At 45.5% G+C, this 25,461-nt stretch overlaps 1 protein-coding gene across 1 annotated transcript in view; it reads right to left on the bottom strand.

Moving 5' to 3' along the window:
• The window catches only part of LOC106595389 (unconventional myosin-XVI), a 242,290-nt gene extending 239,451 nt beyond the window's left edge, over window positions 1–2,839 (bottom strand). Inside the window, exon 1 of the mRNA XM_045707327.1 lies at window positions 2,728–2,839. The gene's annotated coding sequence lies outside the window, so the exon portion shown is untranslated. The remainder of the gene's footprint in view (window positions 1–2,727) is intronic.
• Between the last annotated feature and the right edge of the window lie 22,622 nt (window positions 2,840–25,461).

Here is a 25,461-nt window from a genome sequence, read left to right as displayed (position 1 = left end):
AACATATTATATTCTTCTTTACAATAAAAGTGACTCCAAAATAACACAATACATTGTTTACCATTTATTTTTATTGGTAAAACATTTTCTGAAACACAACCAAAACAAACAGCAAATGCATCCAACAAACGTGTAGTCACAAGGTTGATGTAGCCATTGTGTGATAGGAATATTGGGACAAATAATGCAACTTTGGACTACTTTAATACACATGTCAATTTGTCCCAATACTTTTGGTCCCCTAAAATAGGGGGACTATGTACAAAAAGTTCTGTGATTTCTAAACGGTTCACCTGATATGGATGAAAATACCCTGAAATTAAATCTGATAGTCGGCACTTTAACCTCATCAAAGTCATTGAATCATTTCAAATGCAAAGTGCTGGAGTACAGAGCCAAAACAACAAACAAATGTGTCACTGTTCCAATACTTTTGGAGCTCACATTTTGATATTTAAAAATTCGCAGAATCCCAAATGTGAATTTTTTTATTTTATTAACAGCCAATGTTTACTTATTTAATTGTGGCTGCTGCAGTCAATTGCAAAACATTCTAACAGTGTTTGTAATTGTATTCGCAACTCACTATCATATACTGTTAATGTGGGGCTATGACAGTCAATGTAAATGAGTCTGACATAATGTCTCTTATCTCACCACCACTAATGAGATGGGTGTGGCTTGATGCATGTTGCGTCAGAGCTTCTCAAAGTCTGGGGGCGTGGTCGACAGTGCACACCTCATCTCTCCTGTCACATCCAACCTGGATCCATATTTGGTTTTAATGCAGACGAGAGCACTGAATCAGCGTACCATGAGTTTGAATGCACAGTATTCCCTTTGAGTCAGGAACCAGAACTCCTCTATTGTGACCCATGATTGCTTTGTCTGCAGCATTTGGACACATGTCAGCTCGATCAGCTGTTCGATTACAGACATGTCAACTGAGCCAGGATCCCTGTCAAACGAATTTAGCTGATTTGGTCACTCATCTGCATAATGTTTTTGTGTTTGCATGCTTGTGTTCAGTTTGTTCAGTTTCCCAAATACACTACATACGCCTGCTCGTCGAACATCTCATTTCAAAATCATAGGCATTAATATGGAGTTGGTCCCCCCGTTGCTGCTATAACAGCCTCCACTCTTCTGGGAAGGCTTTCCACTAGATGTTGGAACATTACTGTGGGGACTTGCTTCCATTCAACCACAAGAGCATTAGTGAGGTTGGATACTGATGTTGGGCGATTAGGACTGGCTCGCAGTTAGCATTCCAATTCATCCCAAAGGTGTTCGATGGGGTTAAGGTCAGGACTCTGTGCAGGCCAGTCAAGTTCTTCCACATATGGTGAAGTCAATGGATGGGCATTTCGGCACTCACAGCTAACGTCCATTTGAAGATCATAAGGTGGGGAGTTTTTGAGTCTTTAGTCAGTTTCCTCTTGATTGCTAGCTATAGAATCAATTCTTAGTTTCACAGTGTTATCTGATGTGAGATTCTATGCCTCTGCCTCCCAACACATTGTCTTCACCATATCAATTGCGGCCGGTAATATCAAAGTCTCTGCAATAGTTTGTGGTTTGATAGCGTACGGGACCTAGTCATTCACTGTGGGAATGATTCAAGTGCAGTGGTCAAGTGCGGCTTTTTCCCATGATCCAAGGGCACTCTTTTGATTTCAATAACAATAAGGTTAATAACATTACAATGATTTAGAGAGACAAAGACGATATTATAATATACATTTTTATTATTATATTTGTATTTTTTTTTACCAGAATTTTTTACCTTCTCCCGCGACCCCATTTTCATATCAGGTTACGTACGACCCCTAGTTTGGGACCCGCTGCTGTAAGTTAAAACAGCAACTCCATATAAAATAGAGCTCTCATTGTGGGGTTGTTGCTGAATGCCAGAGGGTTGCATCAAAATATCAGTAAACCAGCTCTATTTGACCCCATTTTAAACAGCAATGAGGGTTATTGCTGACAGACATTATTGCACTGATCTGTGTGTCTTTGTATCTGTCAGGTTTATTAGAAGTGATGGTGGGATGATTTGCCAAACATAGTTTGACACACACACACGTGCGCACAATCAGAGCCATTCCAACACAAGGACAGCCTTTATGCTCATTTTACAGATGTTACGTGTGACGACCTCCTCATGATTCTTCAAACAGCCAGTACAAGAGGAGAGAATATAATCCCTTTTCCACACATTCATCATGTTGATTTTACACCCCCTGCCACACACAGCCTTAGCATTTGACGGTATATTTAGAACCATGACAACTGCACAACACATCTGCCTGTCATTTCATTCCCTATAGCCGGGAGCACGCACGCACACACACAGTTCAGACCATTAGAACACTAACACACACACACACACACATGCTCTCTCCTATGCTCACTCTCTCTCTCTCTCTCTCTCTCACTCTCTCTCTCACTCTCTTCTCTCTCTCTCTCTCTCTCTCTCTCTCTCTCTCTCTCTCTCTCTCTCTCACTCTCTCTCTCTCACACTCTCTCTCTCTCTCTCTCTCTCTCTCTCTCTCTCTCTCTCTCTCTCTCTCTCACTCTCTCTCTCACTCTCCCAAACACTCGCTCTAAAGAGAGAAAGAGAAAAAGACAGACAGAAAACCCCTCCACCATTCAACCTACATGATCTTAGAAAGATAGGAACATTTACAAGAAAATAAAGAAAGAGAGGAAGAAAAAGATCCCTACCGGAGGAGCCCGTCCACCGGGAACAAGGGATGGAGGAATGAGAGAAAACGTGTCTATCTGCCAAGCGAACGGAACGCCGCCTCCCATACTCTTCCACCGAATCAATCACACTCTTTCACCTTCTCGTCACTGTGATGTCATTCAGTCAGTCATTCCCCCGTTGCTATGGCAACTATGCCACTTTGTTTTCCTCTTTCTCCCACCTCTCTTTTACTCCTCCCCTCTCTCTCTGTCAGACCCCCACCGATCCATTCTGAGGGGTGCAAAAATCCCCCCCCCCCACCTTCCCAAAAGCCCCACTCCTCCCCCTTATAATTTCTGTCCTGTCCTAGAGCAGGGGTAGGGGAGATGGGGGGGTGAGTCAGAGCAGGGGAGGGGGAGTCACCTTCAATTGAGGCTCAGCTAACTGTTCCTGCGCTAAGTGTCATAGAGCAACAGCAAACATTGTTGTAGCACCAGACAAGCACACCTGACTCAACTTCCACAGCTTGGGACAATAAGGTCTATGTGCATTTTGGTCTAATTGTTGTTTTTGACATATTCTTGTCCTGTTCAATGTTATCTAGCTAAATACCCTAATTCATGGAACAAAACACACAGGGAACAAAACACACAGAAAAAAACACACAGAGAACAAAACACACAGAGAACAAAACACACAGAGAACAAAACACACAGGGAACAAAACACACAGGGAACAAAACACACAGGGAACAAAACACACAGAGAACAAAACACACAGAGAACAAAACACACAGGGAACAAAACACACAGAAAAAAACACACACAGAACAAACACACAGAACAAACACACAGAACAAAACACACACAGAACAAAAGCGATGATGTGGAAACCAGCCACTAGAGGCAACAGTGAGAGCTGTGAGCACCTGCCTCTGGTAAAGTTGCATATTAGAATCCAGCAATAAAAAGTTGTTTTTAAGATTTTAGTGTAAATTTAAAAAAATATATATATATATATTCCAAACCTTAACCCTTACCTTAACCATTCAGAGTTAATACCTAAAGTTAAGATTTAGGAGTTAATGCCTAAACTTAACCCTCACCTTAAAAATGTGGAGTTAATGCCTAAACTTAACCCTCACCTTAGAAATGTGGAGTTAATGCCTAATGTTAACACTAACCTTAGAAATGTGGAGTTAATGCCTAAAATGTGTTGTTTGGAACAACTTCAAAATGTGATGTTTGAGAAAAATGTATGAGACTGTGAGAGCTGGTTGAAGAAAGCACACACAGGACAAAACACACACAGGACAAAACACACACAGAACAAAACACACAGACAACTAAATACACACACTGCAGCATTATCTGATCTGATTTGAACCCTGGGTCAGTCCAGCCCAGGTACATCATCAATATACTCCCTGTGTTAATCCTCATGTTGACCTTGGGGACGTTAGAGAAAGGAAATGTTTGTAATGACCTCTCAAACACACCCAGGTAATGGCTGAAATGGGATCAATGGAACACATTATCGTTCTGTTGAATCAATAAGAACGATTAATATTTGTGAGGGATTTAATGCATCGTCTCGACACCTACATCACAAGAAAGAGAAGTAAGATAACTTTATTTTGATGGGTGTTCATTTTTTGTGGACTTGAAAAAAGTAATATTTTTGTAGAAATGTTTACAAATTAGATGTGCTGAAATGAAAGCAACTTCGGAAAATGAACACTAAGTTTGTAGTGATATTATGTCTGATCTCACAAACAATGTAAAGTATGTATTGCTTTGATTCAGTCAATATCTGATGGATTATTTAAAAACAAGTTTGGAGTATCTTCATTCAGCTGTTGCATTCATTAGATTTTTTTAAAATGTGTATTTAACAATTTTGATGACCGTTGCTAATTGGTCCATACTTCACTTAATCACTAACCATCCCTTCTCCCCATCCAACCCTCCTCATCTAGCTGTTGATGGGTAATGATTAGGGGTATTGTATTAGAGAAAGACAAAATGTGTGTTCAGGAGACAGACAGACAGACAGACAGACAGACAGACAGACAGACAGACAGACAGACAGACAGACAGACAGACAGACAGACAGACAGACAGACAGACAGACAGACAGACAGACAGACAGACAGACAGACAGACAGACAGACAGACAGACAGACAGACAGACAGACAGACAGACAGACAGACAGACAGAGAGTGTAGATGGAAGGGGGCAGGGAGGTAGGGAAAAACACCTCCAGCTAAATATATAAAAGTAAGTTTGATGGAATCTCCCCTGCCACATCTTTCATCATCTTTATCTCACAAATAACAAGTACTGGGGGGGAGATGGCGGACGGTGAAGAGAGGGAAGAAAAGAGTTATGTCTTTATTTTATTTCACCTTTATTTAACCAGGTTGGCCAGTTGAGAACAAGTTCTCATTTACAACTGCGACCTGGCCAAGAGAAAGCAAAGCAGTGCGACAAAAACAACAATGCAGAGTTACACATGGGATTAACAAACGTACAGTCAATATAACAATAGAAAAATCTATATACAGTGTGTGCAAATGTAGTAAGATTAGGGAGGTAAGGCAATAAATAGGCCATAGTGGCGAAAATAATTACAATTTAGCATAATTACAATTCTACTTGATGTGCAAGTAGACATACTGGGGTGCAAAAGAGCAAAAATAAATAATGTGGGGATGAGGTAGTTGGGTGGGCAATTTACAGATGCGCTGTGTACAACTGCAGCGATCGGTATGCTGCTCTGACAGCTGACGCTTAAAGTTAGTGAGGGAGATATAAGACTCCAACTTCAGTGATTTTTGCAATTCGTTCCAGTCATTGGCAGCACAGAACTGGAAGGAAAGGTGGCCAAAGTTGGAACTGGCTTTGGGGATGACCAGTGAAATATACCTGCTGGAGAGCGTGCTATGGGTGTGTGTTGCTATGGTGACCAGTGAGCTGAGATAAGGCGGAGCTATACCTAGCAAAGACTTATAGATGACCTGGAGCCAGTGGGTTTGGTGACGAATATGGAGCGAGGACCAGCCAACAAGAGCATACAGGTCGCAGTGGTGGGTAGTAGATATGGGGCTTTGGTGACAAAACAGATGGCACTATGATAGACTGCATCCAATTTGCTGAGTAGAGTATTGGAGGCTATTTTGTAAATGACATCGCCGAAGTCAAGGATTGGTAGGACAGTCAGTTTTACGAGGATAAGTTTGGCAGCATGAGTGAAGGAGGCTTTGTTGCGAAATAGGAAGCCGATTCTAGATTTACCTTTGGATTGGAGATGCTTAATGTGAGTCTGGAAGGAGAGTTTACAGTCTAGCCAGACACCTAGGTATTTATAGTTGTCCACAAATTCTAAGTCAGAACCGTCCAGAGTAGTGATGCTAGTCGGGCAGGCAGGTGCGGGCAGCGATTGGTTGAAGAGCATGCATTTAGTTTTACTAGCATTTAAGAGCAGTTGGAGGCCACGGAAGGAGTGGGAGAAGTAGTTGGTGAAGTAGTTGGTGAACCAGGCGAGGCAGTCATTTGAGAAACCAAGGCTGTTGAGTCTGCCGATATGAATGCTGTGATGGACAGAGTCGAAAGCCTTGGTATGGAGGTATGGAGAGGAGGAGGGGGAGAAGAAAGGAAAGGAGGAGAACAGAGGAAAAAGAGAGACGTTAAGATTGAGTGAGAACTTAACCTTAAAAATGTGGTCCATCAGAAGCATGACATTACAGGAGTAGAGAGAGCAGAGAAAAGTCAGAGGTCTATTCCCTTAAAAATGGAGTCCTTCCAGACTGGTTTGTTGATTTACAGTACAAATATGGGATTGACTACAGTAGAGGAGAGCCACTGATATAACTGTGTCTGTAAATGAATGTAACAGCAGTGGAATCAAACCCATAATTTGGTAACTGGTGGGTTTCCAACAGACTCATGCTGTGACCTGAAAAATATTATGCAATTCTCTCTCTCTCCCCCCTCTCTCTCTGTACATGCCCCACATCAATATATATTTTCTTTTTTTCTGTTGATCTCACTTTCTCCATATTCTTTCCTTTTCATCAATGTCTTCCCTCTCCTATTTCTTCCATGTATTAGTGATGATGCCTCCATCTGTAGCTAAGGAAATACAGCTTCCCTCTCTTTCAGATTCCCTACTCAGCAGTGCACCCCCCCAACACACACAAACACACACACATTTCTCCATAATCCACACCTCCTCCTCACACCTCATCCCCCACTCCCATCCCCATCTCTCATTTCTCTCTCACTCCCCCTCTCCCATCTCTTATCCCTCTCTCTCCCACTGTAATTAACCATCCCTCATGTCTCTCTCTCCTACTGTCATTAACCATCCCTCATGTCTCTCTCTCTCTCCCACTGTCATTAACCATCCCTCATGTCTCTCTCTCTCCCACTGTCATTAACCATCCCTCATGTCTCTCTCTCTCCCACTGTCATTAACCATCCCTCATGTCTCTCTCTCCCACTGTCATTAACCATCCCTCATGTCTCTCTCTCTCTCCCACTGTCATTAACCATCCCTCATGTCTCTCTCTCTCCCACTGTCATTAACCATCCCTCATGTCTCTCTCTCTCTGACTGTCATTAACCATCCCTCATGTCTCTCTCTCTCTGACTGTCATTAACCATCCCTCATGTCTCTCTCTCTCCCACTGTCATTAACCATCCCTCATGTCTCTCTCTCTCCCACTGTCATTAACCATCCCTCATGTCTCTCTCTCTCCCACTGTCATTAACCATCCCTCATGTCTCTCTCTCCCACTGTCATTAACCATCCCTCATGTCTCTCTCTCTCCCACTGTCATTAACCATCCCTCATGTCTCTCTCTCTCTCACTGTCATTAACCATCCCTCATGTCTCTCTCTCTCCCACTGTCATTAACCATCCCTCATGTCTCTCTCTCTCTCCCACTGTCATTAACCATCCCTCATGTCTCTCTCTCTCCCACTGTCATTAACCATCCCTCATGTCTCGCTCTCCCACTGTCATTAACCATCCCTCATGTCTCTCTCTCACTGTCATTAACCATCCTTCATGTCTCTCTCTCTCCCACTGTCATTAACCATCCCTCATGTCTCTCTCTCTCCCACTGTCATTAACCATCCCTCATGTCTCTCTCTCTCCCACTGTCATTAACCATCCTTCATGTCTCTCTCTCACTGTCATTAACCATCCCTCATGTCTCTCTCTCTCCCACTGTCATTAACCATCCCTCATGTTCTCTCTCTCACTGTCATTAACCATCCCTCATGTCTCTCTCTCTCCCACTGTCATTAACCATCCCTCATGTTCTCTCTCTCCCACTGTCATTAACCATCCCTCATGTCTCTCTCTCTCTGACTGTCATTAACCATCCCTCATGTCTCTCTCTCTCCCACTGTCATTAACCATCCCTCATGTCTCTCTCTCTCCCACTGTCATTAACCATCCCTCATGTCTCTCTCTCTCCCACTGTCATTAACCATCCCTCATGTCTCTCTCTCTCCCACTGTCATTAACCATCCCTCATGTCTCTCTCTCTCCCACTGTCATTAACCATCCCTCATGTCTCTCTCTCTCTCACTGTCATTAACCATCCTTCATGTCTCTCTCTCCCACTGTCATTAACCATCCCTCATGTCTCTCTCTCTCCCACTGTCATTAACCATCCCTCATGTCTCTCTCTCTCCCACTGTCATTAACCATCCCTCATGTCTCTCTCTCCCACTGTCATTAACCATCCCTCATGTCTCTCTCTCCCACTGTCATTAACCATCCCTCATGTCTCTCTCTCTCCCACTGTCATTAACCATCCCTCATGTCTCTCTCTCTCCCACTGTCATTAACCATCCCTCATGTCTCTCTCTCTCTCTCACTGTCATTAACCATCCTTCATGTCTCTCTCTCCCACTGTCATTAACCATCCCTCATGTCTCTCTCTCTCTCCCACTGTCATTAACCATCCCTCATGTCTCTCTCTCTCTCCCACTGTCATTAACCATCCCTCATGTCTCTCTCTCTCTCACTGTCATTAACCATCCCTCATGTCTCTATCTCTCTCCTACTGTCATTAACCATCCCTCATGTCTCTCTCTCTCCCACTGTCATTAACCATCCCTCATGTCTCTCTCTCTCCCACTGTCATTAACCATCCCTCATGTCTCTCTCTCTCTCACTGTCATTAACCATCCCTCATGTCTCTCTCCCACTGTCATTAACCATCCCTCATGTCTCTCTCTCTCCCACTGTCATTAACCATCCCTCATGTCTCTCTCTCTCTCACTGTCATTAACCATCCCTCATGTCTCTCTCCCACTGTCATTAACCATCCCTCATGTCTCTCTCTCTCTCCCACTGTCATTAACCATCCCTCATGTCTCTCTCTCTCTCCCACTGTCATTAACCATCCCTCATGTCTCTCTCTCTCTCCCACTGTCATTAACCATCCCTCATGTCTCTCTCTCTCCCACTGTCATTAACCATCCCTCATGTCTCTCTCTCCCACTGTCATTAACCATCCCTCATGTCTCTCTCTCTCCCACTGTCATTAACCATCCCTCATGTCTCTCTCTCACTGTCATTAACCATCCCTCATGTCTCTCTCTCTCCCACTGTCATTAACCATCCCTCATGTCTCTCTCTCTCACTGTCATTAACCATCCCTCATGTCTCTCTCTCTCCCACTGTCATTAACCATCCCTCATGTCTCTCTCTCTCCCACTGTCATTAACCATCCCTCATGTCTCTCTCTCACTGTCATTAACCATCCCTCATGTCTCTCTCTCTCCCACTGTCATTAACCATCCCTCATGTCTCTCTCTCCCACTGTCATTAACCATCCCTCATGTCTCTCTCTCTCCCACTGTCATTAACCATCCCTCATGTCTCTCTCTCCCACTGTCATTAACCATCCCTCATGTCTCTCTCTCTCCCACTGTCATTAACCATCCCTCATGTCTCTCTCTCTCTCCCACTGTCATTAACCATCCCTCATGTCTCTCTCTCTCCCACTGTCATTAACCATCCCTCATGTCTCTCTCTCTCCCACTGTCATTAACCATCCCTCATGTCTCTCTCTCTCTCCCACTGTCATTAACCATCCCTCATGTCTCTCTCTCTCCCACTGTCATTAACCATCCCTCATGTCTCTCTCTCTCTCCCACTGTCATTAACCATCCCTCATGTCTCTCTCTCCCACTGTCATTAACCATCCCTCATGTCTCTCTCTCCACTGTCATTAACCATCCCTCATGTCTCTCTCTCTCTCACTGTCATTAACCATCCCTCATGTCTCTCTCTCTCCTACTGTCATTAACCATCCCTCATGTCTCTCTCTCTCTGACTGTCATTAACCATCCCTCATGTCTCTCTCTCTCTGACTGTCATTAACCATCCCTCATGTCTCTCTCTCTCTCCCACTGTCATTAACCATCCCTCATGTCTCTCTCTCTCCCACTGTCATTAACCATCCCTCATGTCTCTCTCTCTCCCACTGTCATTAACCATCCCTCATGTCTCTCTCTCTCCCACTGTCATTAACCATCCCTCATGTCTCTCTCCCACTGTCATTAACCATCCCTCATGTCTCTCTCCTACTGTCATTAACCATCCCTCATGTCTCTCTCTCTCCCACTGTCATTAACCATCCCTCATGTCTCTCTCTCTCCCACTGTCATTAACCATCCCTCATGTCTCTCTCTCTCCCACTGTCATTAACCATCCCTCATGTCTCTCTCTCTCTCACTGTCATTAACCATCCCTCATGTCTCTCTCTCTCCCACTGTCATTAACCATCCCTCATGTCTCTCTCTCTCTCACTGTCATTAACCATCCCTCATGTCTCTCTCTCTCTCACTGTCATTAACCATCCCTCATGTCTCTCTCTCTCTCCCACTGTCATTAACCATCCCTCATGTCTCTCTCTCTCTCTCACTGTCATTAACCATCCCTCATGTCTCTCTCTCTCCCACTGTCATTAACCATCCCTCATGTCTCTCTCTCTCCCACTGTCATTAACCATCCCTCATGTCTCTCTCTCTCTCACTGTCATTAACCATCCCTCATGTCTCTCTCTCTCTCTCTCCCACTGTCATTAACCATCCCTCATGTCTCTCTCTCCCACTGTCATTAACCATCCCTCATGTCTCTCTCTCTCCCACTGTCATTAACCATCCCTCATGTCTCTCTCTCTCCCACTGTCATTAACCATCCCTCATGTCTCTCTCTCTCTCCCACTGTCATTAACCATCCCTCATGTCTCTCTCTCTCTCCACTGTCATTAACCATCCCTCATGTCTCTCTCTCTCTCACTGTCATTAACCATCCCTCATGTCTCTCTCTCTCCCACTGTCATTAACCATCCCTCATGTCTCTCTCTCTCCCACTGTCATTAACCATCCCTCATGTCTCTCTCTCTCCCACTGTCATTAACCATCCCTCATGTCTCTCTCTCTCCCACTGTCATTAACCATCCCTCATGTCTCTCTCTCTCCCACTGTCATTAACCATCCCTCATGTCTCTCTCTCTCCCACTGTCATTAACCATCCCTCATGTCTCTCTCTCTCTCCCACTGTCATTAACCATCCCTCATGTCTCTCTCTCTCTCACACTGTCATTAACCATCCCTCATGTCTCTCTCTCTCTCCCACTGTCATTAACCATCCCTCATGTCTCTCTCTCTCCCACTGTCATTAACCATCCCTCATGTCTCTCTCTCTCTCCCACTGTCATTAACCATCCCTCATGTCTCTCTCTCTCCCACTGTCATTAACCATCCCTCATGTCTCTCTCTCTCCCACTGTCATTAACCATCCCTCATGTCTCTCTCTCTCCCACTGTCATTAACCATCCCTCATGTCTCTCTCTCTCCCACTGTCATTAACCATCCCTCATGTCTCTCTCTCTCCCACTGTCATTAACCATCCCTCATGTCTCTCTCTCTCCACTGTCATTAACCATCCCTCATGTCTCTCTCTCTCTCACTGTCATTAACCATCCCTCATGTCTCTCTCTCTCCCACTGTCATTAACCATCCCTCATGTTCTCTCTCTCTCCCACTGTCATTAACCATCCCTCATGTCTCTCTCTCTCCCACTGTCATTAACCATCCCTCATGTCTCTCTCTCTCCCACTGTCATTAACCATCCCTCATGTCTCTCTCTCTCTCACTGTCATTAACCATCCCTCATGTCTCTCTCTCTCCCACTGTCATTAACCATCCCTCATGTCTCTCTCTCTCCCACTGTCATTAACCATCCCTCATGTCTCTCTCTCTCCCACTGTCATTAACCATCCCTCATGTCTCTCTCTCTCACTGTCATTAACCATCCCTCATGTCTCTCTCTCCCACTGTCATTAACCATCCCTCATGTCTCTCTCTCTCCCACTGTCATTAACCATCCCTCATGTCTCTCTCTCTCCCACTGTCATTAACCATCCCTCATGTCTCTCTCTCCCACTGTCATTAACCATCCCTCATGTCTCTCTCTCCCACTGTCATTAACCATCCCTCATGTCTCTCTCTCTCCCACTGTCATTAACCATCCCTCATGTTCTCTCTCTCTCCCACTGTCATTAACCATCCCTCATGTCTCTCTCTCTCTCCCACTGTCATTAACCATCCCTCATGTCTCTCTCTCTCCACTGTCATTAACCATCCCTCATGTCTCTCTCTCTCCCACTGTCATTAACCATCCCTCATGTCTCTCTCTCTCCCACTGTCATTAACCATCCCTCATGTCTCTCTCTCTCCACTGTCATTAACCATCCCTCATGTCTCTCTCTCTCCCACTGTCATTAACCATCCCTCATGTCTCTCTCTCTCCCACTGTCATTAACCATCCCTCATGTCTCTCTCTCTCCCACTGTCATTAACCATCCCTCATGTCTCTCTCTCTCCCACTGTCATTAACCATCCCTCATGTCTCTCTCTCTCTCTCCCACTGTCATTAACCATCCCTCATGTCTCTCTCTCTCCCACTGTCATTAACCATCCCTCATGTCTCTCTCTCTCCCACTGTCATTAACCATCCCTCATGTCTCTCTCTCTCCCACTGTCATTAACCATCCCTCATGTCTCTCTCTCCCACTGTCATTAACCATCCCTCATGTCTCTCTCTCTCCACTGTCATTAACCATCCCTCATGTCTCTCTCTCTCCACTGTCATTAACCATCCCTCATGTCTCTCTCTCTCCCACTGTCATTAACCATCCCTCATGTCTCTCTCTCTCCCACTGTCATTAACCATCCCTCATGTCTCTCTCTCTCCCACTGTCATTAACCATCCCTCATGTCTCTCTCTCTCCCACTGTCATTAACCATCCCTCATGTCTCTCTCTCTCCCACTGTCATTAACCATCCCTCATGTCTCTCTCTCTCCCACTGTCATTAACCATCCCTCATGTCTCTCTCTCTCCCACTGTCATTAACCATCCCTCATGTCTCTCTCTCTCCCACTGTCATTAACCATCCCTCATGTCTCTCTCTCTCCCACTGTCATTAACCATCCCTCATGTCTCTCTCTCTCCCACTGTCATTAACCATCCCTCATGTCTCTCTCTCTCCCACTGTCATTAACCATCCCTCATGTCTCTCTCTCCCACTGTCATTAACCATCCCTCATGTCTCTCTCTCTCCACTGTCATTAACCATCCCTCATGTCTCTCTCTCTCACTGTCATTAACCATCCCTCATGTCTCTCTCTCTCTCCCACTGTCATTAACCATCCCTCATGTCTCTCTCTCTCCCACTGTCATTAACCATCCCTCATGCTCTCTCTCTCTCCCACTGTCATTAACCATCCCTCATGTCTCTCTCTCTCCCACTGTCATTAACCATCCCTCATGTCTCTCTCTCTCCCACTGTCATTAACCATCCCTCATGTTCTCTCTCTCTCCCACTGTCATTAACCATCCCTCATGTCTCTCTCTCTCCCACTGTCATTAACCATCCCTCATGTCTCTCTCTCTCCCACTGTCATTAACCATCCCTCATGTCTCTCTCTCTCTCCCACTGTCATTAACCATCCCTCATGTCTCTCTCTCTCTCCCACTGTCATTAACCATCCCTCATGTCTCTCTCTCTCCCCACTGTCATTAACCATCCCTCATGTCTCTCTCTCTCCCACTGTCATTAACCATCCCTCATGTCTCTCTCTCTCCCACTGTCATTAACCATCCCTCATGTCTCTCTCTCTCTCACTGTCATTAACCATCCCTCATGTTCTCTCTCTCTCCCACTGTCATTAACCATCCCTCATGTCTCTCTCTCTCTCACTGTCATTAACCATCCTTCATGTCTCTCTCTCTCTCTCTCCCACTGTCATTAACCATCCCTCATGTCTCTCTCTCTCCCACTGTCATTAACCATCCCTCATGTCTCTCTCTCTCTCCCACTGTCATTAACAATCCCTCATGTCTCTCTCTCTCCCACTGTCATTAACCATCCCTCATGTCTCTCTCTCTCACTGTCATTAACCATCCCTCATGTCTCTCTCTCTCCCACTGTCATTAACCATCCCTCATGTCTCTCTCTCTCCCACTGTCATTAACCATCCCTCATGTCTCTCTCTCTCCCACTGTCATTAACCATCCCTCATGTCTCTCTCTCTCCCACTGTCATTAACCATCCCTCATGTCTCTCTCTCTCCCACTGTCATTAACCATCCCTCATGTCTCTCTCTCTCCCACTGTCATTAACCATCCCTCATGTCTCTCTCTCTCCCACTGTCATTAACCATCCCTCATGTCTCTCTCTCTCTCACTGTCATTAACCATCCCTCATGTCTCTCTCTCCCACTGTCATTAACCATCCCTCATGTCTCTCTCTCTCACTGTCATTAACCATCCCTCATGTCTCTCTCTCTCTCACTGTCATTAACCATCCCTCATGTCTCTCTCTCTCCCACTGTCATTAACCATCCCTCATGTCTCTCTCTCTCCCACTGTCATTAACCATCCCTCATGTCTCTCTCTCTCCACTGTCATTAACCATCCCTCATGTCTCTCTCTCTCCCACTGTCATTAACCATCCCTCATGTCTCTCTCTCTCCCACTGTCATTAACCATCCCTCATGTCTCTCTCTCTCCCACTGTCATTAACCATCCCTCATGTCTCTCTCTCTCCCACTGTCATTAACCATCCCTCATGTCTCTCTCTCTCCCACTGTCATTAACCATCCCTCATGTCTCTCTCTCTCCCACTGTCATTAACCATCCCTCATGTCTCTCTCTCTCCCACTGTCATTAACCATCCCTCATGTCTCTCTCTCTCCCACTGTCATTAACCATCCCTCATGTCTCTCTCTCTCCCACTGTCATTAACCATCCCTCATGTCTCTCTCTCCCACTGTCATTAACCATCCCTCATGTCTCTCTCTCTCCCACTGTCATTAACCATCCCTCATGTCTCTCTCTCTCTCACTGTCATTAACCATCCCTCATGTCTCTCTCTCTCCCACTGTCATTAACCATCCCTCATGTCTCTCTCTCTCCCACTGTCATTAACCATCCCTCATGTCTCTCTCTCTCTCCACTGTCATTAACCATCCCTCATGTTCTCTCTCTCTCCCACTGTCATTAACCATCCCTCATGTCTCTCTCTCTCCCACTGTCATTAACCATCCCTCATGTCTCTCTCTCTCCACTGTCATTAACCATCCCTCATGTCTCTCTCTCTCTGACTGTCATTAACCATCCCTCATGTCTCTCTCTCTCTCACTGTCATTAACCATCCCTCATGTCTCTCTCTCTCTCCACTGTCATTAACCATCCCTCATGTCTCTCTCTCTCTCACTGTCATTAACCATCCCTCATGTCTCTCTCTCTCACTGTCATTAACCATCCCTCATGTCTCTCTCTCTCCCACTGTCATTAACCATCCCTCATGTCTCTCTCTCTCCACTGTCATTAACCATCCCTCATGTCTCTCTCTCTCCCACTGTCATTAACCATCCCTCATGTCTCTCTCTCTCCCACTGTCATTAACCATCCCTCATGTCTCTCTCTCTCCCACTGTCATTAACCATCCCTCATGTCTCTCTCTCTCCCACTGTCATTAACCATCCCTCCTGTCTCTCTCTCTCACTGTCATTAACCATCCCTCATGTCTCTCTCCCACTGTCATTAACCATCCCTCATGTCTCTCTCTCTCTCCCACTGTCATTAACCATCCCTCATGTCTCTCTCTCTCCCACTGTCATTAACCATCCCTCATGTCTCTCTCTCTCTCACTGTCATTAACCATCCCTCATGTCTCTCTCTCTCTCACTGTCATTAACCATCCCTCATGTCTCTCTCTCACTGTCATTAACCATCCTTCATGTCTCTCTCTCTCCCACTGTCATTAACCATCCCTCATGTCTCTCTCTCCCACTGTCATTAACCATCCTTCATGTCTCTCTCTCTCTCTCTCCCACTGTCATTAACCATCCCTCATGTCTCTCTCTCTCTCCCACTGTCATTAACCATCCCTCATGTCTCTCTCTCTCTGACTGTCATTAACCATCCCTCATGTCTCTCTCTCTCCCACAGTCATTAACCATCCCTCATGTCTCTCTCTCTCTCCCACTGTCATTAACCATCGCTCATGTCTCTCTCTCTCTCCCACTGTCATTAACCATCCCTCATGTCTCTCTCTCTCCCACTGTCATTAACCATCCCTCATGTCTCTCTCTCTCCACTGTCATTAACCATCCCTCATGTCTCTCTCTCTCCCACTGTCATTAACCATCCCTCATGTCTCTCTCTCTCACTGTCATTAACCATCCCTCATGTCTCTCTCTCTCCCACTGTCATTAACCATCCCTCATGTCTCTCTCTCTCCCACTGTCATTAACCATCCCTCATGTCTCTCTCTCTCCGACTGTCATTAACCATCCCTCATGTCTCTCTCTCTCTGACTGTCATTAACCATCCCTCATGTCTCTCTCTCTCCCACTGTCATTAACCATCCCTCATGTCTCTCTCTCTCCCACTGTCATTAACCATCCCTCATGTCTCTCTCTCTCCCACTGTCATTAACCATCCCTCATGTCTCTCTCTCTCCCACTGTCATTAACCATCCCTCATGTCTCTCTCTCTCCTACTGTCATTAACCATCCCTCATGTCTCTCTCTCCCACTGTCATTAACCATCCCTCATGTCTCTCTCTCCCACTGTCATTAACCATCCCTCATGTCTCTCTCTCTCCCACTGTCATTAACCATCCCTCATGTCTCTCTCTCCCACTGTCATTAACCATCCCTCATGTCTCTCTCTCTCCCACTGTCATTAACCATCCCTCATGTCTCTCTCTCTCCCACTGTCATTAACCATCCCTCATGTCTCTCTCTCCCACTGTCATTAACCATCCCTCATGTCTCTCTCTCTCTCCCACTGTCATTAACCATCCCTCATGTCTCTCTCTCTCCCACTGTCATTAACCATCCCTCATGTCTCTCTCTCTCTCACTGTCATTAACCATCCCTCATGTCTCTCTCTCTCCACTGTCATTAACCATCCTTCATGTCTCTCTCTCTCCCACTGTCATTAACCATCCCTCATGTCTCTCTCTCTCTCCACTGTCATTAACCATCCCTCATGTCTCTCTCTCTCCCACTGTCATTAACCATCCCTCATGTCTCTCTCTCTCCCACTGTCATTAACCATCCCTCATGTCTCTCTCTCTCTCCCACTGTCATTAACCATCCCTCATGTCTCTCTCTCTCACTGTCATTAACCATCCCTCATGCTCTCTCTCTCCCACTGTCATTAACCATCCCTCATGTCTCTCTCTCTCCCACTGTCATTAACCATCCCTCATGTCTCTCTCTCTCTCCCACTGTCATTAACCATCCCTCATGTCTCTCTCTCTCCCACTGTCATTAACCATCCCTCATGTCTCTCTCTCCCACTGTCATTAACCATCCCTCATGTCTCTCTCTCTCTCCCACTGTCATTAACCATCCCTCATGTCTCTCTCTCCCACTGTCATTAACCATCCCTCATGTCCTCTCTCTCTCCCACTGTCATTAACCATCCCTCATGTCTCTCTCTCTCTCTCTCTCCCACTGTCATTAACCATCCCTCATGTCTCTCTCTCTCTCTCTCCACTGTCATTAACCATCCCTCATGTCTCTCTCTCTCCCACTGTCATTAACCATCCCTCATGTCTCTCTCTCTCCCACTGTCATTAACCATCCCTCATGTCTCTCTCTCTCCCACTGTCATTAACCATCCCTCATGTCTCTCTCTCTCCTACTGTCATTAACCATCCCTCATGTCTCTCTCTCTCTCTCTCTCCCACTGTCATTAACCATCCCTCATGTCTCTCTCTCTCTCTCCCACTGTCATTAACCATCCCTCATGTCTCTCTCTCTCCCACTGTCATTAACCATCCCTCATGTCTCTCTCTCTCCCACTGTCATTAACCATCCTTCAAGTCTCTCTCTGTCTCTCACTCACTCTTTCTATTCCATCTTCCCCTTAATATCTTAATCTCTTCGTGCAACTTCCTCTTCTCCTCTCACACCTTCCCTTTCTTCTTTCATCCCTCTATTACCCCCTCTCTCGCTCTTTATCTTTGACAACAGTTAAATCAGCCCCTACCAGTGGGGGTCCTTAGTGTATCATCGTATCATTCCAGGGAAGAAGCATGGACGATTTAGCAATGGCCTGATTTGATAATGGTTGACTATGAGACATGACATGTTTGAAATCATGCACACAGACATATCACACAGCTGTTATTATTCAGGTGTAAATCCCCCTGGCTCCCCATTAGGATCAAAGCTCTGTTCAAGGCAATGTTTAAAGGATCATGTTAAAGCAGCCAGAGAAAAAGAGAGGAACTAGGCTGATACTCTGCTGCACACTGAAACACTGTTTAGTTTCAGGCTAAATTCCCTCATTAAATTAACAACCTGGTGAGCGGGTGACTGTGTGTACAAAGAGGTGTGTGTGTGTGTGTGTGTGTGTGTGTGTGTGTGTGTGTGTGTGTGTGTGTGTGTGTGTGTGTGTGTGTGTGTGTGTGTGTGTGTGTGTGTGTGTGTGTGTGTGTGTGTGTGTGTGTGCTCGTAATGAGCCCTGCCAGTGACGGGAGCAGCAGAGCGGTTATATTCTGTGCACCTGCCCACGCTGACATTCCACAACAGAGGGAGAGAGAGCCAACTGCTTCATGAATGCCCCTCCTTCCCTCTCTCATTCCTCCTTCTGCTCTCCAACCCCTCAACCGTTCTCCCCGGATACACACCCACACTCTAACCCCATTCTACACACTCTAAATCCACTCCTCTCATGATCCCAACAGCCACACACACCTCATAGTCACTAAACCTCTCCCTCAGCCACACACACACATCTTAGTCACTAAACCTCTCCCTCAGCCACACACCCCACAGTCACTAAACCTTTTCATCAGCCACACACACACACACACACACACACACACACACCACAGTCACTAAACCTCTCCCTCAGCCACACACACCCCACAGTCACTAAACTTCTCCCTCAGCCACACACACCCCACAGTCACTAAACCTCTCCCTCAGCCACACACACCCCACAGTCACTAAACTTCTCCCTCAGCCACACACACCCCACAGTCACTAAACCTCTCCCTCAGCCACACACACCTCCCAGTCACTAAACTTCTCCTCCCTGACCTAACACTCTAAATGTCCAGAGAGCCTATCCTTTCACACCAGTCCACACACTCTAACCCTTTCTCTCAGTTGCACTCTGCCACCCTCTTTCCGATGGCACCCTCCTGGTCTCTTACACCAGCCCCCTCTCAGCCACCCCCCTTACTCCCCCACATACTCACACACCGCTCCAGTTCAATATTTCCATATTCATTCCTGCAAACCGACAAATCGGTTCAAATGCATGCACGCAGGCATGTGCAAGCACACACACAAACACACATGCACATAGCAGCAGCAGAAGCAGGCCTAGACATTGACCCTAATGCCATTACTCCCGGCAGCAGCAAATTATAGCCCAGGGAAAATAAACAAAGTCTGCAGGGCCACCGATCACATGCCAGCAACAGCCATGCGATCATCAAACAAGGAAGTGTTCTATTGAACATAATCTCCCGTGGGCAAAATAATCTGCCAGACTGAATGCGATGCGAGAGACCAGCTGAAGTAGTTCCGGTATTTGGGTTTTTGTCACTAAACTTCATCAGGCTAGGCCCCTTTTTTCTCCACTTCCTGTCTGAATGACATGCCCAAAGTAAACTGCCTGTTACTCAGGCCCTGAAGCCAGGATATGCATATAATTCGTACCATTGGAAAGAAAACTGTTTGAAGTAGTTTGTAGAAATGTTAAAATAGTGTAGGAGAGTATAACACAATAGATATGGTAGGTGAAAATCCAAAGAAAAAAAATTGATTTCTTTTTTGGAGAGAGACCATGCTCTTCCAATGGCTAGTATAAGGGAATACTCAACTCTACCTCCCAGGATGCAATTCCTATGGCTTCCACTGGTTGTCAGCAGTCCATGTTCAAAGTTTCAGGCTTGTAACTTGAATAACAAATAAGAAATAACAGTTTTAGTACAAGGACACCGGCTTGGAAATCTGTGTTTGCGTGTGCCAAGAAGACAAGACGCATCTGCTCAAATCGGTTTCCTATTGAACATACTTCTTTCCGTAAGAAATATTATAGTTTGATTACAGTTTAGGGTATCTGAGGAATAAATAGAAATTTATTTTGACTCGTTGAAACAAAGTTTAGGGGTAGATTTTTGGACTCCTTTCTTTGCATGTTGAACGAGTGGATCACTTAAATCGATGGCGCCAACTAAACTGACTTTTTGGGATATAAAGAACGATTTTACCTAACAAAATGACACTACATGTAATAGCTGGAACCCTTTGGATGACAAATCAGAGGAAGATTTTCAAAAAGTAAGTGAACATTTATTCGCTATTTGTGAATTTATGAAACCTGTGCCTGTGGAAAAATAATTTTATGTGGGGCGCTGTCCTCAAACAATCGAATGGCATGCTTTCGCTGTAATAGCTACTGTAAATCAGACAGTGCTGTTAGATTAACAAGAATTTAAGCTTTCAACCGATATAAGACACTTGTATGTACCTAAATGTTTAATCTTCATAATTTGTAAGATTATTTATTTGAATTGCATACCCTCCAGTTTCACCAGAAGTTGTCCTGCTAGCAGGACTCCTAGGCTTATTAAACTGCTTCGCTTCGAGGGCTTAGCATGTGTGCCAACATGGATCTGAAGGAGGAGGGGGCTTTCGCTGAGAGTTTCCTTTTACGTGGATGGAGACGTCGCAAACTGTCAGAATTTCTAACACATACAGACCAAGAAGTTAGTCACACAGGTGACCAAATTAAGCACGATTTTACTTCTAGGTTAATTGAGATAATAGTATATTGAACAGGTTTATTGTGATGGGGTGACCATCATCACTGCAACAGCCTTTGATGTGTTATATTTACTACAATGATTCTCATCCCTCCACCTGGAAGTGATTGAGGTGAATTTTCCTTACTATGGTATTCTCTTTGGGCGCTTTGTGAAGCTCTTTGTGAACCAAATCCATCATGGTCAACATCACTCCTGGATAATCTGCTAACCGTACCTTGTACACTACCCATCACTCCTAGACAATCTGCTACCCATGCCTTGTACACTACCCATCACTCCTAGACAATCTGCTACCCATGCCTTGTACACTACCGATCACTTCTAGATAATCTGTTAACTGTGCCTTGTACACTACCGATCACTTCTAGATAATCTGTTAACTGTGCCTTGTACACTACCCATCACTCCTAAAAAATCTGTTAACCGTGCCTTGTACACTACCCATCAGTCCTGGATAATCTGCTACCCGTGCCTTTTACACTACCAATCACTCCTGGATAATCTGTTAACCGTGTCTTGTACACTACCCATCACTCGTGGATAATCTGCTACCCGTGCCTTTTACACTACCAATCACTCCTGGATAATCTGTTAACTGTGCCTTTTACACTACCAATCACTCCTGGATAATCTGTTAACCGTGCCTTGTACACTACCCACCACTCCTGGATAATCTGCCACCCGTGCCTTTTACACTACCAATCACTCCTGGATAATCTGTTAACCGTGCCTTGTACACTACCCACCACTCCTGGATAATCTGCCACCCGTGCCTTTTACACTACCAATCACTCCTGGATAATCTGTTAACCGTGCCCTGTACACTACTCATCACTCCTAGATAATCTGCTACCCATGCCTTGTACACTACCCATCAGTCCTGGGTAATCTGCTACCCGTGCTTGTACACTACCCATCACTCCTGTATAATCTGCTACCCGTGCCTTGTACACTACCTATCAGTAGCATTGGTCATTTGCTAAGATTCCCAGTCCAAACACAGAGTAAGGAGCAGGTTTTCCTGGTGGGAAGCCCAGTCCAAACACAGAGTAAGGAGCAGGTTTTCCTGGTGGGAAGCCCAGTCCAAATACAGAGTAAGGAGCAGGTTTTCCTGCTGGGATTGCCAGTCCAAACACAGAGTAAGGAGCAGGTGTTCCTGCTGGGATTCCTCTTGTTTTTCTATGTCTCTCCTCAGCTGTCAGCTCTCTGACGTCAGACACATGAAATGGATCCATCTATTTGGTGTGTGTGTGTGCGTTTGAGAGCATGCATGTGTGTGTGTGTTTTGCAGAGATTCTAGACAAGCTGCACAGGAAATCCAGTAAGAGTGGTAACCTAGCCAGCCGTCTGATCTAAGAATAAACCTGTAGACTGGACAGGCTTGAGATACAGCAGACCCAGACTGGTTAGACCAGAGAAAGACCCAGAAAGAGTCACCGAGGCCAAATAGTGCAGATCCAAGCCACAGACAGATCAAGCCTAGATAGACCAGGAAGACAGACAGTATAAAGTGAGTGGCCATCCATCCATTTATCCATTTGTCCATCCATCCATTTGTCCATCCATCCATTTCTCCATCCATTTATCCGTCCATCCATCCATTTATCCGTCCATCCATTCATTTGTCCATCCATCCATTTTTCCAACCATTTATCCATCCATCCATCCATCCTTCCATAAGAAAGTATTATACTTCTGAACACTTTTCTCATATCCTCCAAAAACTGCAGTCGTAATCAATCATGTAAAAAGTAGCTAATTTATACTGAGCATTAGCTGTGGGAGGTGAACATCTCAACAGGGGGGAACTACTTTACATGAATGTCACAACGGGAGGAACTCTTTTAAGTGAACATCTCTGGAGTTACAATGCATCCAATCTGTCAAGTTTTCCTCTGGCAAACCCTCATCACACATCCCCTCACTACCTATCCAGTTTCCATGACAGCCGGTAGCAGACCTCATCAGTTGGCTCAGACTTATGGACAGAAACTATAGAAATGAAGAATAAAAATGAATACTAGATGAAACATGTTAGGAGACATATACCGTAAACATGTGATCACAGAGAGATAATATAAGGACTTCTTTCCTAGCTTTTCTATTACATTCATAAATAAACACAAACTATTTATCTGGGGGGTAGACAGCAGGAGACAAGGAGAAGGAGAAACAGAGACGGGAGTCAAAGAGAGAAAAGAGAGAAAGAAAGAGAGAGAAGGGAGGGAGGGACGGAGATAAAGGGACAGAGAATGTGTGTGAGAGAGAGAGAGAGAGAGAGAGAGAGAGAGAGAGAGAGAGAGAGAGAGAGAGAGAGAGAGAGAGAGAGAAAGCGTGAAGGAAGGAGAGACTGAGTAAGTGAGTGAGTTTGTGATGGCACCATGGTGAGAGGAGGAGGCTCCATGCTGTGCTGCCAGTGCCAGAAGCCCACAACCCTCTACCACCCTCTACCAATCTGGCTGATCAAGCAGACAGATGGTTACACGCACACACACACACACACACACACACACACACACACACACACACACACACACACACACACACACACACACACACACACACACACACACACACACACACACACACACACACACACACACACACACACACACACAGGGTGGCAGCAGAAGGGATCTGTCAGTGAAGAGGACCTCTTCCTAAATCAAGTTGATGGATCAGTTACTGAGGCTTCCCCAAGACCAGCCCACATTAAACAGCCCATTATAGTCAGGTTAAATGCCAGAAACCTCAATCTACACACACATATGCACACACACATCATGCATTTGCATAAACACACACGGAAGTACACACACACACACACACACACACACACACACACACACACACACACACACACACACACACACACACACACACACACACACACACACACACACACACACACACACACACACACACACACACACACACACACACACACACACACACACACACAGAGACTCAGCATGACAATCAAGTGGTTCTGAAAAGCCCCATCTGTGAACTCCATTGAAACAAAGGCAGAGACTCCTAGAGGGATGGAGTCAGAAACAGAGAGAAAAACCCTCCCTTTGAAAAGAAAAACGAGAGAGAGAGAGAGAGAGAGAGAGATGGGCTCCAGAGTTCTGCTAAAAATATAGAATTAGAGTTGGATAAATGTAGATAAACATCAACATTAAAACCTTCAATCCAAATCAAAACTCCTAACCTAAAACCTTGATTTGGACAAAATGACCTGAATGGACTATTACTAGCAAGGACTATCAAGAAAAAACTTCTAACAAACCAAAACCTGCAGAAGAAACACAGCGGAATGTGGAAATACCATCCAACACAAAACTGAGTGAGTAATGTTCAGTCTGAAGCTGTTTCTGAAGCCAAAAAGTAAAAGACAATAACCTCAAGGTAATTTTGTTATATAAAGCTAAGTAAATAAGTATACTAAGCTACCAAGCTGCTAGGACAGAACAGACCTGGTGGCACTGTCACTTCCTGACCAATATTTAGGTATTATTTCTATTATATTTGGTCAGGACGTGGCAGAGGTATATTTGTTTTGTATTATGGGGTTTTGTGTGTGGTGTAGTGGGGTGTATTAGTTTGGTATAGGTTCTAGGTTTGTTTTTCTATGTGTAGTTTTGGGTGCTGGACTCTCAATTGGAGGCAGGTGTTTCTAGTTGCCTCTGATTGGGAGTCCCATAAGTAGGTGTTTGTTTGTTTGGTTTTCGTGGGTAGTTGTTTTTGCACTGCGTGTTGTGTGCCTGCAAAACTGTTCCTGTCGTGTATATTGTTTTCCAGTGGATGCGTTACTCCTTTTTTTGAATTAAAACATGAGCATCCATATTCCCGCTGCAGTTTGGTCTATTCAACACGGCTCTTTTTGTGACAGAACTACCCACCACCAAAGGACCAAGCAGCGGAGAAGAGGACAGAGGCAAGTGAGGGAGGAATGTTGGAGGCAGCCCCAATAATTTTTTAGGGGGGGGGCACAAGGGCTATTTGGCGGGCGAGATTACAGCCCCAGGCCAGCTCCCCGTACCCTTGTAGGGCAGACTGGACAGGTCCCGTGCTTTGGGGTTGGGGCTGTGGTGAGGCCTGGGATTTTCAGGCCGGTAGGCAAGGTACCAGCGCCCCGCATGTGCCAGGGCGAAGTAGGCATCGAGCCGGAAGGGGTGATGCCAACCCTGCGCTCAAGACCGCCAGTGCGCCCTTTCGGTCCGGTGTTTCCCGCCAGACGCACTAGCATGGAGGTGCGTGTCTCCAGGCTGGCACGTAACTATACCAGCCCCACGCATCAGGAGTCTAGTGTGTCAACCCAGCCTCGCCAGTCAACAGTCACCAGAGCTGCCCGCCAGTCAACAGTC

Source organism: Salmo salar, chromosome ssa25 (assembly GCF_905237065.1).
Source record: "Salmo salar chromosome ssa25, Ssal_v3.1, whole genome shotgun sequence".
In the NCBI taxonomy this organism is placed as follows: domain Eukaryota; kingdom Metazoa; phylum Chordata; class Actinopteri; order Salmoniformes; family Salmonidae; genus Salmo; species Salmo salar.
The sequence above is the reverse complement of the archived record's forward strand: the minus strand, read 5'-3'. Positions and strand labels throughout refer to the sequence as shown.